This window comes from Parasteatoda tepidariorum, chromosome 1, assembly GCF_982258835.1.
Source record: "Parasteatoda tepidariorum strain Cologne lab strain chromosome 1, Ptep-v5.0, whole genome shotgun sequence".
Taxonomy (NCBI): domain Eukaryota; kingdom Metazoa; phylum Arthropoda; class Arachnida; order Araneae; family Theridiidae; genus Parasteatoda; species Parasteatoda tepidariorum.
Window position 1 is genome coordinate 80,635,434 of NC_141755.1, and position 17,230 is coordinate 80,652,663.

The 17,230-nt window shown below is 26.6% G+C and overlaps 1 protein-coding gene across 2 annotated transcripts in view; it reads left to right on the forward strand.

Annotated features, from left to right (window-relative positions):
* Positions 1-5,772: 5,772 nt before the first annotated feature.
* The window catches only part of LOC107441261 (uncharacterized), a 37,053-nt gene continuing 25,595 nt past the window's right edge, over positions 5,773-17,230 (forward strand). The window contains exon 1 of one of the 2 annotated variants that reach the window (XM_043050749.3): positions 5,773-5,910. The gene's annotated coding sequence lies outside the window, so the exon portion shown is untranslated. The remainder of the gene's footprint in view (positions 5,911-17,230) is intronic. The other variant, XM_071179567.2, reaches the window with a different exon arrangement.

Here is a 17,230-nt window from a genome sequence, read left to right on the forward strand (position 1 = left end):
CACGTTGTAAAACTATATTTTTTTGTTAATTTTGCCAAAATCATTACCAAAGCGCTTCGGAAAAAAATACTGAGCATACTACTTTAGAGTTGCCATAAAACAAAATTATGGTAAATTTTACCATACTCTAGTAGTTTTGACCATGCTTTTTTTTCTCAGCGAAGAAATGTTTTTTTCATTTAAATAAGTAATTAGTTTATTAAATTACGTTTAAGAGATTGTCACAATTTTAGAAATTTATTTTTTGTTGTTAAAAATTAGAGAGAAGCTCTTTATCCCATTACAAAGAATAAGAAAAAACAAATTATTTTTGAATAGTTTTTATGAAATTCGTTGACTAAAACATAAAGATTACTGTTAGTTTCCAGATTAGTCTGTTTCGTGTTAATTTTTAATTTTCTTTTGAAATAACTCTAGCATGCAGCTAATATACACTATTCGAATTTTCATTCTAAAATTACAGTAGAACAACCGACTGCAGTCTGTAAGTAAAGTTTACTGTAAAGAACAGTTCTTACTTTTCAGGTTTTCAAAATGTTTGCATCTAGTAGGGTTACAAGAACTGTAAGCGTATAACTATGCTGTTTTTTAACCATTTACAAACAGTATGGTTTCAAAACTTTAAAAATGGAAATTAAGTGGACATTGAAGCTAGGCTTTTCGTTAGGTAATATGGAGTTGGGTGAGTTGTGTTTTTTTCCCAAATGAACCGGGGAATGTGGTTTAATTAGTTTATCTAGTTGTTTTGCCTATCGTAAGAGAGGAAAAATACTAGACTTCTTTCTCTTAAGCAAATTTATGGTGCTACCATCTATGCGGGAATAAAAGTGTGGTACTCTAATTGCCAGGGTCATAAACTGAGAAGCGCAGAACACTTAAAATTTTGTATGTACTGATGGGAATACAGAAAATATAGTGTATTGTCAACACTGAGTTTCGAACCCCGTTTTGTCGGTCATAAGATTGACAAATTAGCTCTCTGAGTTGTAATATGTACTCATCTGAAAGGAACTAAGTGATTTCTAGTTGGTGTCGCCTACCAACATAAAATTCTAAATGTTTGATCGTATTAGGTGAGAGATGTTAATAAGCAGTTTTTCAAACAATTAATAATTCGAATACTATCTTATTTATGGTTATTTGACTGTGGTGAAATGGGTTCGAATCTCAGCGTTGGCTTATCGTTTTAAAATATGCACCCGACTTACACCGACCTTAGTGATGACATTAAATATCCTTAGAGGTAGACGGATCATGGGTTAGAATCCCTTTGCCGTCAGGATAACCGTTGGAGGTTTCCGTTGTTTTCCTCTTCATGTAACGCAAATGTGGGTTAGTTCCATCAAAATATCCTTCACGAAAGCAAATTTATGGCTCAGCTGTTCACCCACGGCTATAATATTAAATAAAAAGTAACAATTAAATAAATTGCTATTGAAACATTTTTTCTAAGAGATATCTTACAATTAAAAGTAGTCATTAATTGATTTTTAAATTCGCCTACCATTCTCCTTTTCATTGTTTTAATTGCAATTAAAACAGCGAGGCCATGAGAAATATATATTTAATTCCGCATGGATGATAACAAATAGTAAAATTTGGAGGTCTTATTTTTTTGCAGCAATTTTTTAATTATTTTAAGAAAAGCAATTTTTTTTTTAAAAAAATGTTCTATATCTGATTTCGATGAAAGGGATAGAGCTTTGAAAATTTTCCATATCAACTTTTTCTTTAAGATAAATGACCTAAAATCTCAATAATAGCAGAGACGAAAAATATTAATCGTGTTAAGAAATGTGTTGAAATTCAATTTTTTTAAACTTTGAACTACTGGAAGAATTACTGTGGCAAGGACAGAAAAACAGCATACACAAAATCAACCAAGCATTCCTCCATGAATCCTCAATCTTTAATCTCTTTTCCCTCAAAACTATATTCCTGATCTAATCAAGTGATATTTTGGAATGTTCCTTTTATTTTTATTAAAATTTTAAGTAATAATCTAATTTCGTTCATTGTAGCGTAAAGTAAGCTCATTTTTTAATAAAAAATAATAAGAGAAAAACGTCTTTATTTAACTTATGTCACTTCGGAATTTTTTGAAAATAAAAATAACTAAATAATTTTTTTTCTTTTAATTTTAGTTTTCAAAAGTTAACTTTTTGTGTTTCGTTTCAAACTCGATTGAGAGATGTGATTGACTGCATTATTAGTATTTATTATTTTTTCTTAATTTCGTTTGCTCAAAAACTTGTGCTTGTTATCATTATATTTAAACCTATGGGGGCTTTCATAGCTCCAGTAAATTTCTAAGGTTCTCTTTTCTTCTAGCTTAGATCTTGAAGAAAAAGAATGTTTTGCAAAAACACTTCGTCAGCCATCGAATTTGTCGGTGGGAGGGGGGGGGGACGTGAAAGGAAGAAAACAGTCGTATCTCAAATTACAATCATAATTTTTTAATTACTTTGTGCAAATGAACGGAAATGGGGTGGGATAACTTTTCTTGTCCTCTGGGTTGGTTCAAAATTGCAAGGCTACGGAGTTGCGCATTAGTAGTCGCAAACCCAAAATTGGTTCTTTTGTTCCACGGCGGTTATAAAATAAAATAAAATGAACGGCAACCAAAAATATATTTTACTACATGTTAAAGTACTTGAACGTTCATAAAAAAATAAATACGTATTTATATTTTTTGAGTTTATACATGCATTAAGAAAATTTTTTTGTTTTGTTTTTTACCCGTTCTTCAGTTTAAAATCCTAACACTTCTTAAATTCTTATTTTATACACAAAAAGTAGCATCAAAGTGATAGGTGGCTCGTTTTTCTCAGTGATCTCATAGTACAGGGTCTTTATAATTAAAGTTCCACTTTGAAATGGCTATAAAAATAAAACTACCCGACCAAATGTCATCAAACTTGATAAATGTCTATAAGAAGTCATGGGATTTTAGTTCCCGCAACAAAAAAAAAAGAAGAAAAAAAATAGTTCAAAAATTCACCAGCAGCGGAGAATGGCGCTGTATGCAATAGTGTTAAACAAATGTGAAATATGCAAATTTGTTTTACACGCCATGTGACTTTGCAGTTATAAAAGTGAGGCGCCTTGTCTGAGCTGTCAATGTTCTGAGTCGACAATGTCTGCTACCATGCAAGACCGTGCTTTGCTTGTGAAATGTTACTATGAATGCGACAGCAATGAACGGAGGGCTTGACTAAAGTTCCGTACTGTAAGAGGAAAACGCCGAGGTCCAATGGCACCGCAAGGTTTACGGCAAATTTGCGGTGAAAGACGTGTAAAACAAATTTGCATATTTCACATTTGTTTAACACTATTGCATACAGCGCTATTCTCCGCTGCTGGTGAATTTTTGAACTATTTTTTTGTTGCGGGAACTAAAATCCCATGACCTCTTATAGACATTTACCAAGTTTGATGACATTTGGTCGGGTAGTTTTATTTTTATAGCCATTTCAAAGTGGAACTTTAATTATAAAGACCCTGTATTAAGTAATAGAAGATAATATATTTATTTCAATCGTGTTATAGCTGGTTTTATAATAGAAGTTTAACTATTATAGAATAAATTATAGGAATCAAAATGCATGTAATGTTGATAATATTAGGCAACATTTTTAGGAAATATAAATCAAACATAATAATTAGTTATACTGTAATGCTTTTATATTGTATGTATTATTCGTCCCCAATAGCTCACTTTTCAGCTTTAGTGCTACGTAAAGTATATTATTTCAAAATTGTAAATTTGCTATAATTATACCGAATTTATAAATTCTGTTTTCGTTCACACAAATAAACTCGATGAGAAATGATCAAATGGACGAAAGTGAGCATTGTGGCTCAGGGAATAGAACATTTTAGTCCCAATGACGTCACCCAGGTTTGAATCACAAAGGTTGCTGGTTGTTACGAATTCTGCTCCCGGTTCATACCAACTGCAGAGCTGACGCAAAATCTTCTCAGTGGAAGACAGATCATAAGTTAGAGTCCGATTAACCTAGGGCTAATCGTAGAAGGTTTTCGATATTTTCCTCTTCCTGTAATGCAAATTTGGGTTAATTCCACCAAAAAGCTCTTCAAGAAGGCTGGCATGTCTCACTGTTAGATCCAGAAGTTCCCTCGTCTCCGATTTTGAGTTCAAAATTACAAGGCTCTGGAGTTAAATATTGATAGTGATAAACTCAGAACTGGGTATCGGTTTTTCAACGCCAGTTATTGAAAATAAAATATCTATATTTTGTATTCTTTTGCAAGGGAATTCCATTTTTTTAAGTATAACATTGTATTGCAATATTGCTAACAATATTCTAAACATTTTAAAATTCCTTATATTTATCAATATATATTTCATAACTTTTTGAAAATTAAGCCTATTTCCATACCTACATTAATTGATTTCATCATTGTAAATTTGTAGTAACTATGGCTAACATTAAATAAATTTGTATATTTTTCAATATATGCTTAGTATTTTCCTGCGAGCAAGTTCGTGTATGCATAATATATATAACATTTTATTTCAGCATCATTATTTTGCTACCCTCATTCAAAACATTTCACAATTTATTAAATTTTTCAACATACAGTCGAACCTCGCTAACTCGAACCTCGATTTCACGAATTTTTCGATATCTCGAAGAAAAAAAAAATTCCCTTCAAATTTTCTATACACTCAATGTTACAAAAAACCTTGATTTCTCGAATTTTTTTGTCTAATCTCTCGATAACTTGAATTTTTTTCCCCATAAATAGTGTAGATTTTTTTTCTGAAAATAAAAAAAAAATATTCCAAAAAAAAATTATTTTAAGAATAGAAAGCCAATTTTCATAATCATAATCAATTCTCAAACAAACACTTTCTGCAGTGGACACTGTAAGGAGATTTACTGAGAGGCAGCTGAATATGTCAGAGGAGAAATTTAAAGCTATAGTCCACTTAGAAAGTGTTATAGACAAACTTTCTTACACATTTCTAAAGCAAACAACAATTGAATCTTTTTAAGTATAAAAAGTGTTTTTAGAATAAATATGGAATATTAAATAAGGTATTTAAAGATCATTTTTCTTTATTCTACCATCGATAACATGCGATTTTCGATAGTTCGAATTTTCGGTATCTCGAATTTTTTCTCCTCTCCTTTCAAGTTCGAGATATCGAGGTTTGACTGTATATTTAATAATGTTTTGTAAGTAAATTCGATTTCTTTACTTATTACGTATGTATTTAATATTTTTCTGTAAGTAAATTCGATTTCTTTACTTATTACGTATGTATTTAATATTTTTCTGTAAGTAAATTCGATTTCTTTACTTATTACGTATGTATTTAATATTTTTCTGTAAGTAAATTCGATTTCTTTACTTATTACGTATGTATTTAATATTTTTCTGTAAGTAAATTCGATTTTCCAGTGAATCTTAATCTACTGCAAGATTACAATTTTCCCGTTATTATTAATAAAAATTAACTATCCATTTTCATGCGTATTTCATGTTATAATTTACTTAAGCTAAATTAATTTTTCTTTTTTCATTCTAGGTTGCAATAAGACGAAATGGCTAATTCAATGAAAGAATTTTTAGAAAATACGAATTTCAGCATTGAAAGCTATTATACATTATTTGTCGATGTGCATTTTATACAGAAGGATGCTAAAAAAATTATTATCCAACTTATGAGAAAGAATCACGAGTTTTTCTGGATGAATAAAAGAGATCGCAACAATATTTTAGAACTTGAAAGAAAAATAGGGAATTTTTATCGGGAAAAAAGATACGAGCAGGGAAAATGAGGAACCCTCCACCCATGCGTTATTATCAGTTCAGTGCGTAAAGAATTTCCAGTGAATTCACCTGCTTAAACACGTTGTGCTTTTTAAAAATTACTTGGTAAGTCTTAATTTGAGTAATGATATTTGTGCTCTTTTGTGAAAATTACTTATTGAATTAATTTAAAAAACTATGTGCTTGTAACATAATTAACAAAAAGTTTCTGCATTAAAAATATTTGAGTTATGTAATTGCTGAAACAAATTCCTCTTATATTGAAAATAAAATCTTTATCTCAATAACTCTATGACGTGCGAAATTTGGCTGTAGATTTATTTGAATTCAAGATTAAATATATTGCTAAACCTAATAATAGGTTTATGTCATGACTTTTACTTATTTCTGAAATCTTTTTTTTCTTGAAAACTAATGATTGATTCAAAAGCTCAAAAATTTAGATAACACTCACAAATTTCGTTTATTAATGATATCTGAGGTATGTAAATACAAAAATAAATTTCATTAATTTCGAAAATAAAAATATGAATAAAATTATGAAATAAAAATATAATTTCGTCCAGAGTTACAAAGTTCGTCCATTAAGTGATTAGAATTCATAATTATATAGAAATATCGTAGTTAGGATATAGAAATACTGCAAAAGTGGCATACATAAAATGATATTCCTCACCTCTAAACTAAACAAAATTTACATTATTTGCATTATTTTTCTTTTTTGCACATTTTTTAAGTAATTACGACGATTTTTATTCACGATTTTTGCTTCTTTATTTTTAAGAGATTTTTTCTAAAAGAGGTTAATTTTTTTTTCAAATTCAGGAGTCTAAGTTTCTTTATCTTGAAAATAAATGTGATTTAGTATCATTTCTTTTCAAGTATAAGATTAAGCAAAGTATTTTCGCTGATAATTGTAAGAATATAGGAAATTTTCGTTATAGAAGAAGTTTTAATTTTGTTGATAGAAAGAGGAAGTTATTTATAGTCTTGCTATTTATATGTTATTATTATTTATAAGTTATTACTATTTATTTTCTTCCATATAAAAAGGATTTTTGTTGAATTACAAAATAAAATTTCTCACTTATAAATACTTTATAATAAAACTAAAAATGTAAACATATTATAAATTATCAAAATCGAAAACTTTTTATTCATTTATATTCTGTAAATAATATTCAAATTTTCATACAAAACAAATCTGTTATATAGTCTAGGATTTATTTTAGGCTATCAGATTATTTTTGCGTGTTCCTCAATATAAATATAATGAATGGTGAATATTTAAAATAATGTTGGTTAGAACTTATCAAATTTCAAATGCAATACAGAGATTATATCATTTGTTATTAGTTGTTTAAGTCATTAAAATTTATTCGAATATTTATAGGTTGGTAAGGAAATATTCCTGGTTGTCAAATTTTCAGTAATTAACTTAAGTAAATCCTGTTTTGTATTTGCGCTGACCCATATTTCATTATTGTAATAAATTTAGAGTACAACTTAATCAACCTAATTTATTTCTTTGCTATTCTTTTGTACTGTAAAACATAAAAAGGAAGAATTTGAGAATGATAATAATAAAATAAAAGTTGTTGGAACATAAGTATCTTACACAAGAAAAATTTTTATCATTAAAAAGTTAGAAAAACTAATCATATTTTAAAGTTTGGGAAAAAGTATAGTAAATTTTAAAAAGTGTTATTAAGTTTAAGCATAAAAGGGGTGTTTAAAATATCAAGATTAATTTTCCATCGTGAATTGATAAAGTTATTTTGAAATTTCCCAAAAAAATTATTAAACTCGTTAAAATTCCCTAAATTATATCGAAATTTCTTCCTCTTTAAAAGAAAAAAAAAAAAAAAAAAAGTCATCTTGATTTTGGAAAGAAAAAAAAATATTTGCTTGCACTTTTCTCTTTAAAAGTAACGTTACCCTAAATTAAGTAGCACCTTTTGATACTGGCAAACAAGATCTTTTTAGTTACTTTTGATCAGTTAAAAATAAAACCAAGCTATACTTTCTACATTAGGTTATATTTAACAGCATAATGAAGTGTTTTGTGTTCAGAATTTATCCTACTATGAAAACAGTGTGTAGTTTGAATGCAGAATCAATTCTTACATAATTGTTTTAATATTAACTAAATGTTGGCGTATAACATAAATTCAAATATTTTGTATAAAAAAACTGTGCTAAAATTTGCAAATAAATTTAAAGTTCGCAAATATGTTAATTTCTATTATTAACTTTACTTATTTAGAGTTAGTTCATATAGCTATTCATTGTATTGTTATATTGTCTATTGTATTGTTACATTGTATAGCTATTAATAGTATTGTTCATTGTATTGTTCATATAGCTATTCGTTGTATTGTTCATTGTATTGTTCATATAGCTATTCATTGTTAATTGTTAGTTGATATAGTTATGGATTGAATTGATAGTTTCACATTGAAAGGGTGCCAAAAGAAAAGCACCAATATTAACCAAAGCCTTCAAAGCATTTAGAAAGTATGTCCCTCTCAGAAAGAATGTTCAAACTACTGTTGCTTAAATTGTGAAATAAAAAATACAACTAAAAAAAATTACAAATCATATATCTTTTGAAAATATAAAATGTACAAAACAAAAAAATTAACAACAGAATAACTTTTGACCTAATAATTAATTCTTTACTTACAGAGATGTTATTTAAAGGTTCGAAAGATTGCCCTTAATAATACAGAGAGAGAAAAAATATGGTTAAATTACCGCACTGAATGGTAATTACATTTCTGGAAAAGAAAACTACAATTCTGGTTTAAAAAAAAAAACTGAAATATATGGTATTAAAATCATTCATTTTGTAATTTTTCCGTTTATGTTTTAAGGGTTTACCGGAAATTCTGGTTTTCAAAATTACAGTTCTTATTTTCCTCACGATTTGTAGAAAATACAAAACTAGAAGGTAAATTGAACCAAATAAATGGTTTTTATGACATTCTATGGTAATAGGTTAAAAATACCGAATTTTGCCTCATTTACCAAATTTTGTGACAGTTTAAATTCTTATCATGTTCTGAAAGTTTTGAAATTTTTAAAAAAAATTTGAAAATCACAAAGACAGACCTTTTCCAAAATGCTTAGAATAACCCCTAAAATTAATAACGTTTTGGTACTGAAAAATTTGTGATTGTATGGAAAAGAAACCATCAGACAATGCCAACCTTCATCGATTAAGAGGTACCTCAAGGTTGAATCAAGTTAAGCATGTCTTATATACTAGTGAATTGATGTTTAATAATCGCAGTGGTAGTTACGCCAGAATACTCCCCTCCAGAATTTTATGAGGGATAGAATTCGATGAACGGATACCTCTAGTTGCTGTATTTGTGAAGGACCGGGAGAGCTGGATTAAGGTCACCGGGTATTGAACTTGAGAGCTGTATTAAGATCATGGTTGTGTGTGTGGTCACTCCTGTGTTGCTATTAGCAGTCGATAGTGCAGGATCCCGTTGTGTATTAATGAGACTGAGTAGCAACGGCGTTAGGAGGACGATGACGCAGACACAATTAACAAGTCAGCTGTTCAATGCGGACCATCTAAGTAATCGTGATCATATCACATCGGCATGTCACCAATGTGGGGAAAAGAAACCATCAGACAATGCCAACCTTCATTTATCAAAAGGTACCTCGAGATTGAGTCAAGTTAGCATGTGTTATATGCTAGTGAATTGGTATTCAATAATCGTAGTGGTAGTTACGAAACAATTATAAACGATACTATATCTATTTCAATTATTCAAAATACTTCCATGCGAGAATAACGTATAGCGTTGAGAACAGATATAAGTCTGTAACAGGTCTAAAATATCTGTTGCGCAAAATATTACCAGTTCCAATCACACAGATCCTATATTAACTAATATGCTCTTCATTTTAAGTTGTTTTGAGTAAACAATACGTTTTGATGAACTGACTAACTGAATTCAATTTATTTCAATAAAGATTCAACTTCTATATCTATTCAACTTCTATATCTCTATATTAGTAGCAACGTTATTTTTTATCCGTTGCGCTATATTTCGTAAGACCGTTAGGCTTAAAAACAGAAAAATCGTCAAATTGCTGCTGGGCTGTTTTAATGTAGGAATGTATGCATGTTAGCTTTGTTCCTCGGAGTAAACTTAAGGCAATAGAGGTAAACTAAATTAACGTTTTTATCTTAATAATCCTATGTTGTCATCGAACATCCAAACTTTAGTATTTAAACTAATATAGATTTGTTATAACATATGATAACTGTTCATATGATAACGCAATGGCATATGATAACGCAAATAAATAATAAATGAATATTTAAGAATTTTAAGTAACTGTCAAAACATTCATGTTAATAATTATAAGTAATTGTAAAATTAATAATTTATACACTGAGAAAAGAAGTATGGTCAAAGTTATAAGAATAAAGCAAAATTTATCGTATTTCTGGCTCTATGCGAACAACAAAAAGCACGGTAAATATTACCGAAACGCTTTGCTTATGATTTGATAAAAATAAGAATTAAATATTGTTTTCTAAAATTTGGTTAAGGTTGTAAAATTTTATTGTTTTATCAGGGTACATTTGAGCATGGCATAGAAACTATTTATTCGGTTAAATTTAGTTTTCAGCTTTGTGCTTTTTAAATAAATGTGTAATAATAAGAACTATAATTTTGAAAACCAGAATCTCTAGAAAAACCGTTACCATATGAACTGAAAAATTACCAAATGAATGGCTTAAATACCATAAATGTTGATTTTATTACTAGAATTATGTTTGTTTGTTTTTTTAGTTATGTTTGTTTGTTGTTTAGTTAGTTTAGAGTGATTATGTGAATGAAAACCGGACAAATATATCATTTATTGACTGCAAGACACCACAAATCTTTTACTTAAAATATCAGTTGAGCAATCCATATATATATATATATATATATATATATATATATATATATATATATATATATATATATATATATATATATATATATATATATATATATATATATATATATATATATATATATATATATATATATATATATATATATATATATATATATATATATATATATGTTAAAAATGAAGAATAAAACAAAGAAAAATTATAGACATATGAATAAAAAAAAAGGGGGGGGGGAAATAATAAGTAAAAAATAACAAACAACAGTTTATATATATATATAAAAAAATAAAAATAAAAATGGATGAAATTTTATTAATGGATGAAATTTTATTATTATTTTCCGGTTTTTTAAACCGGAAAAAAAGCCGGAAAAAAAGATATAATCTTTTCTTCAGCCCACACGATTATATCAGCGAAACAGAGTGCTTACTGATATTGTATCAATAAAGCCAAAGCAAAATATATTAATACAATAGTGTGAGGAGCACTCAAAAATTGTTTTTCTTAACTTTCTTCGTGTTTTCTTGTATTTATTTATGTATTATATATATATATATATATATATATATATATATATATATATATATATATATATATATATATATATATATATATATATATATATATATATATATATATATATATATATATATATATATATATAATGTACAATTAATAATAATTAAATAGTGATAAATAGAAGATTTTCATCTCACTTACTAATCATATGAGGCCATACGATATATTAAATTGATAATAGAGTTGTTTTAATGCTCTATTGATAAGAAAACAGGACAAATGATTTTAATATGGAGATCGTAATATTCATCGCAATTCTGTTCTTGTATTGTAAAATAAAAAATTCACTTTGAATTGTTAATTCACACTGTGCACCAGGTTTAAATATTTGATATTAGCATGTATATATATATATATATATATATATATATATATATATATATATATATATATATATATATATATATATATATATATATATATATATATATATATATATATATATATATATATATATATATATATATATATATATATATATATATATATATATATATATATATATATATATATATATATATATATATATATATAATGTAGAAATGTAGTTGCACTTCACTTTAACTGATATACTTTTTGTGTATATCTGCAATTACTACAATTACTATATTTTGAACTATAAATCCAAGGCTTTATGTTTACCAAGAAATAAATTTCATTGAAATATGAATGTTTTGCATTCTATACTATTTGATATTTAAAACTTCGAACAACATAAGCTTAAAATTATGTTTGAATTTAAGTTTGATATTTAAGATTTGATACCACTTCAACTTTATTTTAAATATTTTGCATTTAATTTTCACTTTGCATTTAATATAAGTTACATTTTACATTTTTTACTGCACATTCGATGAAAATTAAATATTTTTACACTTGTGTTCTGTTTCAACAACACAAATGTTTTCTTATAAAACGAGTTTTTCATTATAATAAAAAACATCTCATATCATAGGCACATTACTGTAAAATCCATACATATTGTAAATGAAAGAAAAAGCAGCTAAAAATGTGCTGAAAATATTCTTTGTATTTATAGTTTATTGTGTTAAAAATTATTTTGTTGATGGATAAATTTAATTATTGTTAAATAATTTCTTTTTTACAACCGCACATATTTGTTATAATACAAAACTACTTTTTTAATGATTTTCATATAAAGTACAAATAAACATTTTTAAAAATATCTTTCTTCAAGTTTTTATCATGCAGATCCTAAAATTTGCATTTCTTCTTTTGCTGTTTTCCCCTTTAAAAGTTATTTCTACGTGATAAAAATAGGTAACTTCGAAGTTTAAGTTTTATTGTTTATTTAATTTGTTTTCAAAATGACTTTTCCAATTTTGTTTACGAATAACTATCACAATCAAAAATCTAAAAACTATGCTAAATAATGCTGAAAACACTACTACACTGTAAAAAATTCCGAATCAAATTACGGAAAAAAATAATTCTGGATAATAAAACTAAAATATATGATACTTAAACCATTCATTTTGTAATTGTTCCTTTTATATTTTAACGGTTTACCGGAAATTCTGGTTTTCAAAATTATAATTCTTATTTTCCCCACGAATTGTAGAAAATACAAAACTAAAAGATGAATTGAACAAAATAAATGATTTTTATGTCATGCTCTATAGGATCAGGTTAAGAATATCAAATTTTGCCCCATTTACCAAATTTTATGACAAAGCATAAAAATCATATTTTAGTCTTAATTTTACCAAAATCATTAACAAAGCGTTTTTGTAAAATCTACCGATCTTTTTGGTGTTCTCATAGAGGTAGAAACACAGCAAATTTTGTCATGTTCTAGTAGTTTTGGTCAAACTTTTTTTTCTCTGTCTAAGTATAGTTAAACCATAATTTAAGTTTTGATAAATTTAGTCAAGAAATCAGGCATAAACATACCTTTTTTTCAAGGAAATTTTGACTCAGTAGCTACAATATGAAATATGTACAGATAGTTTAGTTAAGATAAAACTTTGATTCCCCTAGCATAAGTTTTATTTATTTTTTTTATTTTTTTTTGTGTGTGTGCTCATTTTGCTATATTTCTGGAACCAATTATAAGTGAATCAGAACAAATTTACTAAAGATATAAAACTCGATTATTCATAGATATTTCATGCGAGAAATATTTTTTTCATTTTAAATTATTATTATTCCATTTAAAAATGATCAAAAAATTCTGAATTGTAAGGTATTTGCATTTTTGAATTATTTTAAATTATCTAACTTTGTATGACATAAATTCTAAATTCGAAAGGAGGGTCATGCATTTTAATATTTTTTTTCTCAAAAACATATCGACCAATCGAGCTCTAACTTTAGATTTTTTTCATTTAAGCTTATATTATTTAAAATATAAAGCTAAATTTACTGAAATACTAATTTGTTAGATTATTATTAAATAATCAAAAATAACTATTTAATCTATGAATTTATTTAGTGCCAATACTTTTGATTAATTCATGACGCAGATGCGACAATTTATTTAAAAAATAAAATTTACTTAAAGAATTTCACACTTTTGGCTGCACTCTAGTTTAATCCAATCTATCTTGTTTTATCTTGATTAATCTATAATTTTCATATTTCTACTACTTCCATATTTAAAGGGTCAAAAATCCAAATATATTGAAAATTAGGTATGATTATTCACAGAAAATACATTTGCTTGTCTAATTTCGTAACTTAAATTATTACCTGTATTTATTAATCGCCATATTTAAGCTTAATCTCTCGATTCATTAAAATTGAATCTTAATACACGAAAATTCAAGCATTAGATTACGATTTATTCAAATTGTTCCGTTTTTAATTTTACGCTATGCGCTATAACATTAATGATTCATTAATGAACATGTTTGTCAATAAAAAAAAACTTAATTTAGTTCGTATTTAATTTTGTTCTTTCGTATTTAGTAATAGTTTTAACCCATCAATTATAACAATTTCTTAAAATGAACTAATTTCATATGAGATATCTTTAAAATTAAACGATGTGCTGTAGCAATATTGATTATACAAATATGTGCTAGTTATAATCATGCAATCAAACGAATTCGTTTAATTTCAAAATTATTTATTTGAATGACGGAACACAACTGAAGTTTAAAGGCAGAAAAATGAAATAAAGAAAAATTAATTAATATATATGTGTTTTTCTTCTAAGTAGGTCAGTTAAAATAATTATCATTAATTCACAAAAATCTGACCTTCTGCTTTCATTTTTTTTTCAATACAATTAAGAACTTATTTATTCATTATTCTATACTTCAAATAATCGTTGTTAACAATTTTTCATTATTTTTATTGTTAATAAACTTTTATAAACTTTATATATCGCATTTCTTTTGAGAATTTTAAAAGAAAAAGGATAGTCTAAATAAAAAGATTCCTTAAAAAACTTTTGAAAGCTAATGTATCTTGCGTCTAGCTATTGGCTTAAAATTATAAATGGGCGTAACAATTACTTTTAAGGATCATATTTCCACCGCTGTTGCTACATAATGACCGTTAAAAGTATCTGTTCCGAAGTAACACACCTAGTGATTTTATTACAGTAGGGTTTTTTTTCCTCACTAACTCAACTGAAACCAGCGCATTTCTTCTAACAACGATTTTTACTGGAATATGTATTTTAGAGTTATAGAATTTTCAATTGTTCCATCTATTATTGACAGCGGGAAAAATTTCTTAGCCAGACAATACTTTGATAAAATGCTGTCATTTTTCAAGTGGCATTTCGGAATCTGTGACGATTTTAAGTCTTAATTTTAAACCTGAAACATCTTGAAAGACACTGTTTTTGTGTTCTCTTCCCCCCCAAAAACGGTTTTCACTCAGAAGCAAAATTTTCAGGTAGAAATTCTACGATTTAATGCAAAATTCGAGGGGATCATTGGTTTTTATACAAGGAGAAAAAAATTCTAGTAAAATTATCGTACTGTATGGTAATGACATTTCGGAAGGAAAAAAAAACATATTTCTGGTTAATAAAATTAAAATATCAGATATTTTAACCATTCGTTTGGTAAGGTTTCCGTTCATATAGTAACGGCTTATTCGAGATTCTGGTTTTCAAAACTATAGTTATTATTTCCACACATATAGCAAAAAATATAGTATACTGTATAATATTAGTACATACATATAGTATACTTAAAAGTATACTTTAAAGTAATACTTAAATTTTACTGAATAAATAGTTTTTAAGCCATGCTTCAAATTTTAATGATAAAATTACCAAATTTTATCATAGTTATCAAATTTTATCCCACCTAATAAAACCTTATTTTATTGACATTTTTTAACAAAATCATTACCTAACAGCTTCGATAAAAATTAATGAGCATTTTCCCACAAAGCCAGAAACTCGGTAAAATTTATCATATTCTGGCCGTTTTGACCATAATTCTCTTGACAGAGTGATTTTTCACAAAACCATAATTCTTTATTCCCAAATTCGTAAAATTATGAGAAAATTTAAAACAATTTCACAAAAAAAAAACCTTTTCCAAAAAGTTTAGAACAACCCCTAAAATTAATAACGTTTTGGTACTGAGAAATTTGTGATAAAGGATATTATTTCTATTTCAATTATTCAAAACACTTACAGCAAAAAGCCCTTTTTTCCCATGCGAGAATAACGTGTAACGTTCAGAACAGATATAAGTCTGTAACAGGTCTAAAATATCTGTTGCTTAAAATATTACCACTTCCAATCACACAAGTCCTATATTAACTAATATACTCTTCAGTTTAAGTTGTTTTGAGTAAACAATACTTTTTGATGAACTAACTATCTAAATTAAATTTATTTCAATAGAGATTCAACTTCTATATCTATTCAACTTCTATATCTCTATATTCGTTATTTTTTATCCGTTGCGCTGTATTTCGTAAGACCTTTAGGCTTAAAAACAGAAAACTAAAGATCGTCAAATTGCTGCTGGACTGTTTTAATGTAAGAATGTACGCATGTTAGGTCTGTTCCTTGGAATAAACTTAAGACAATAAAGGTAAACTAAATTAACGTTTTTATCTTATTAATCCTATGTTGTCATAGAACATACTAACATTATTATTTAAATTAATATAGATTTCTTGTAACATATGATAACTGTAAATAAGTATTTTTAATAATTTTAAATCAATGTCATCTTAATAATTATAAATAAATGTGAAATTAATTATTTGTACACTGAGAAAACAAGTTTGGTCAAAGCTATGTCCAGAACAAGGTAAAAGTTAACGTATTTCTAGCTCTATGGAAACACCAAAAATCACGGTAATTATTGCCGAAACGCTTTGCTTATGATTTGGTAAAAATAATAATACAATATTATTTTCTAATATGTGTTGAAATTTCGTTAAGGTGGTAAAATTTGATAGATTTATTAGGGATCCTTAGAGCATCGCATAGAAACTATTTATTCGGTTAAATTTAATTTTCAATTTAGTATTTTTTAACTAAATGAGTGTTAGCAAGAACTATAATTTTGGAAACCATAATCTCTAGTAAAACCGCTACCGGAACGGAAAAATTACCAATTGAATGGCTTAAATACCATTAATGTTGGTGTTATTATTAGAATTATGTATTTTTTAGACCATGTATTTACCCTACCATAATATATTACAAAAAATGTATTTACCATACAATTGGGAAATTTTATCAGAATTCTTTTCTCTTTGTAGTAACATCAGATCTGTGATTTCTTAAAGTTTATTATAAGAAAATCATACTTAATACTTAACTTAATACTTTAATACTTAACACTTAAATTATCAGTTACGACAATTATTCAAATTATCAGTTGATCAATCCTGATATATATAATGAACAATTAATAATAATTAAATAGAGTTAATTTGAAGATTATTTTTTTGTTTTTA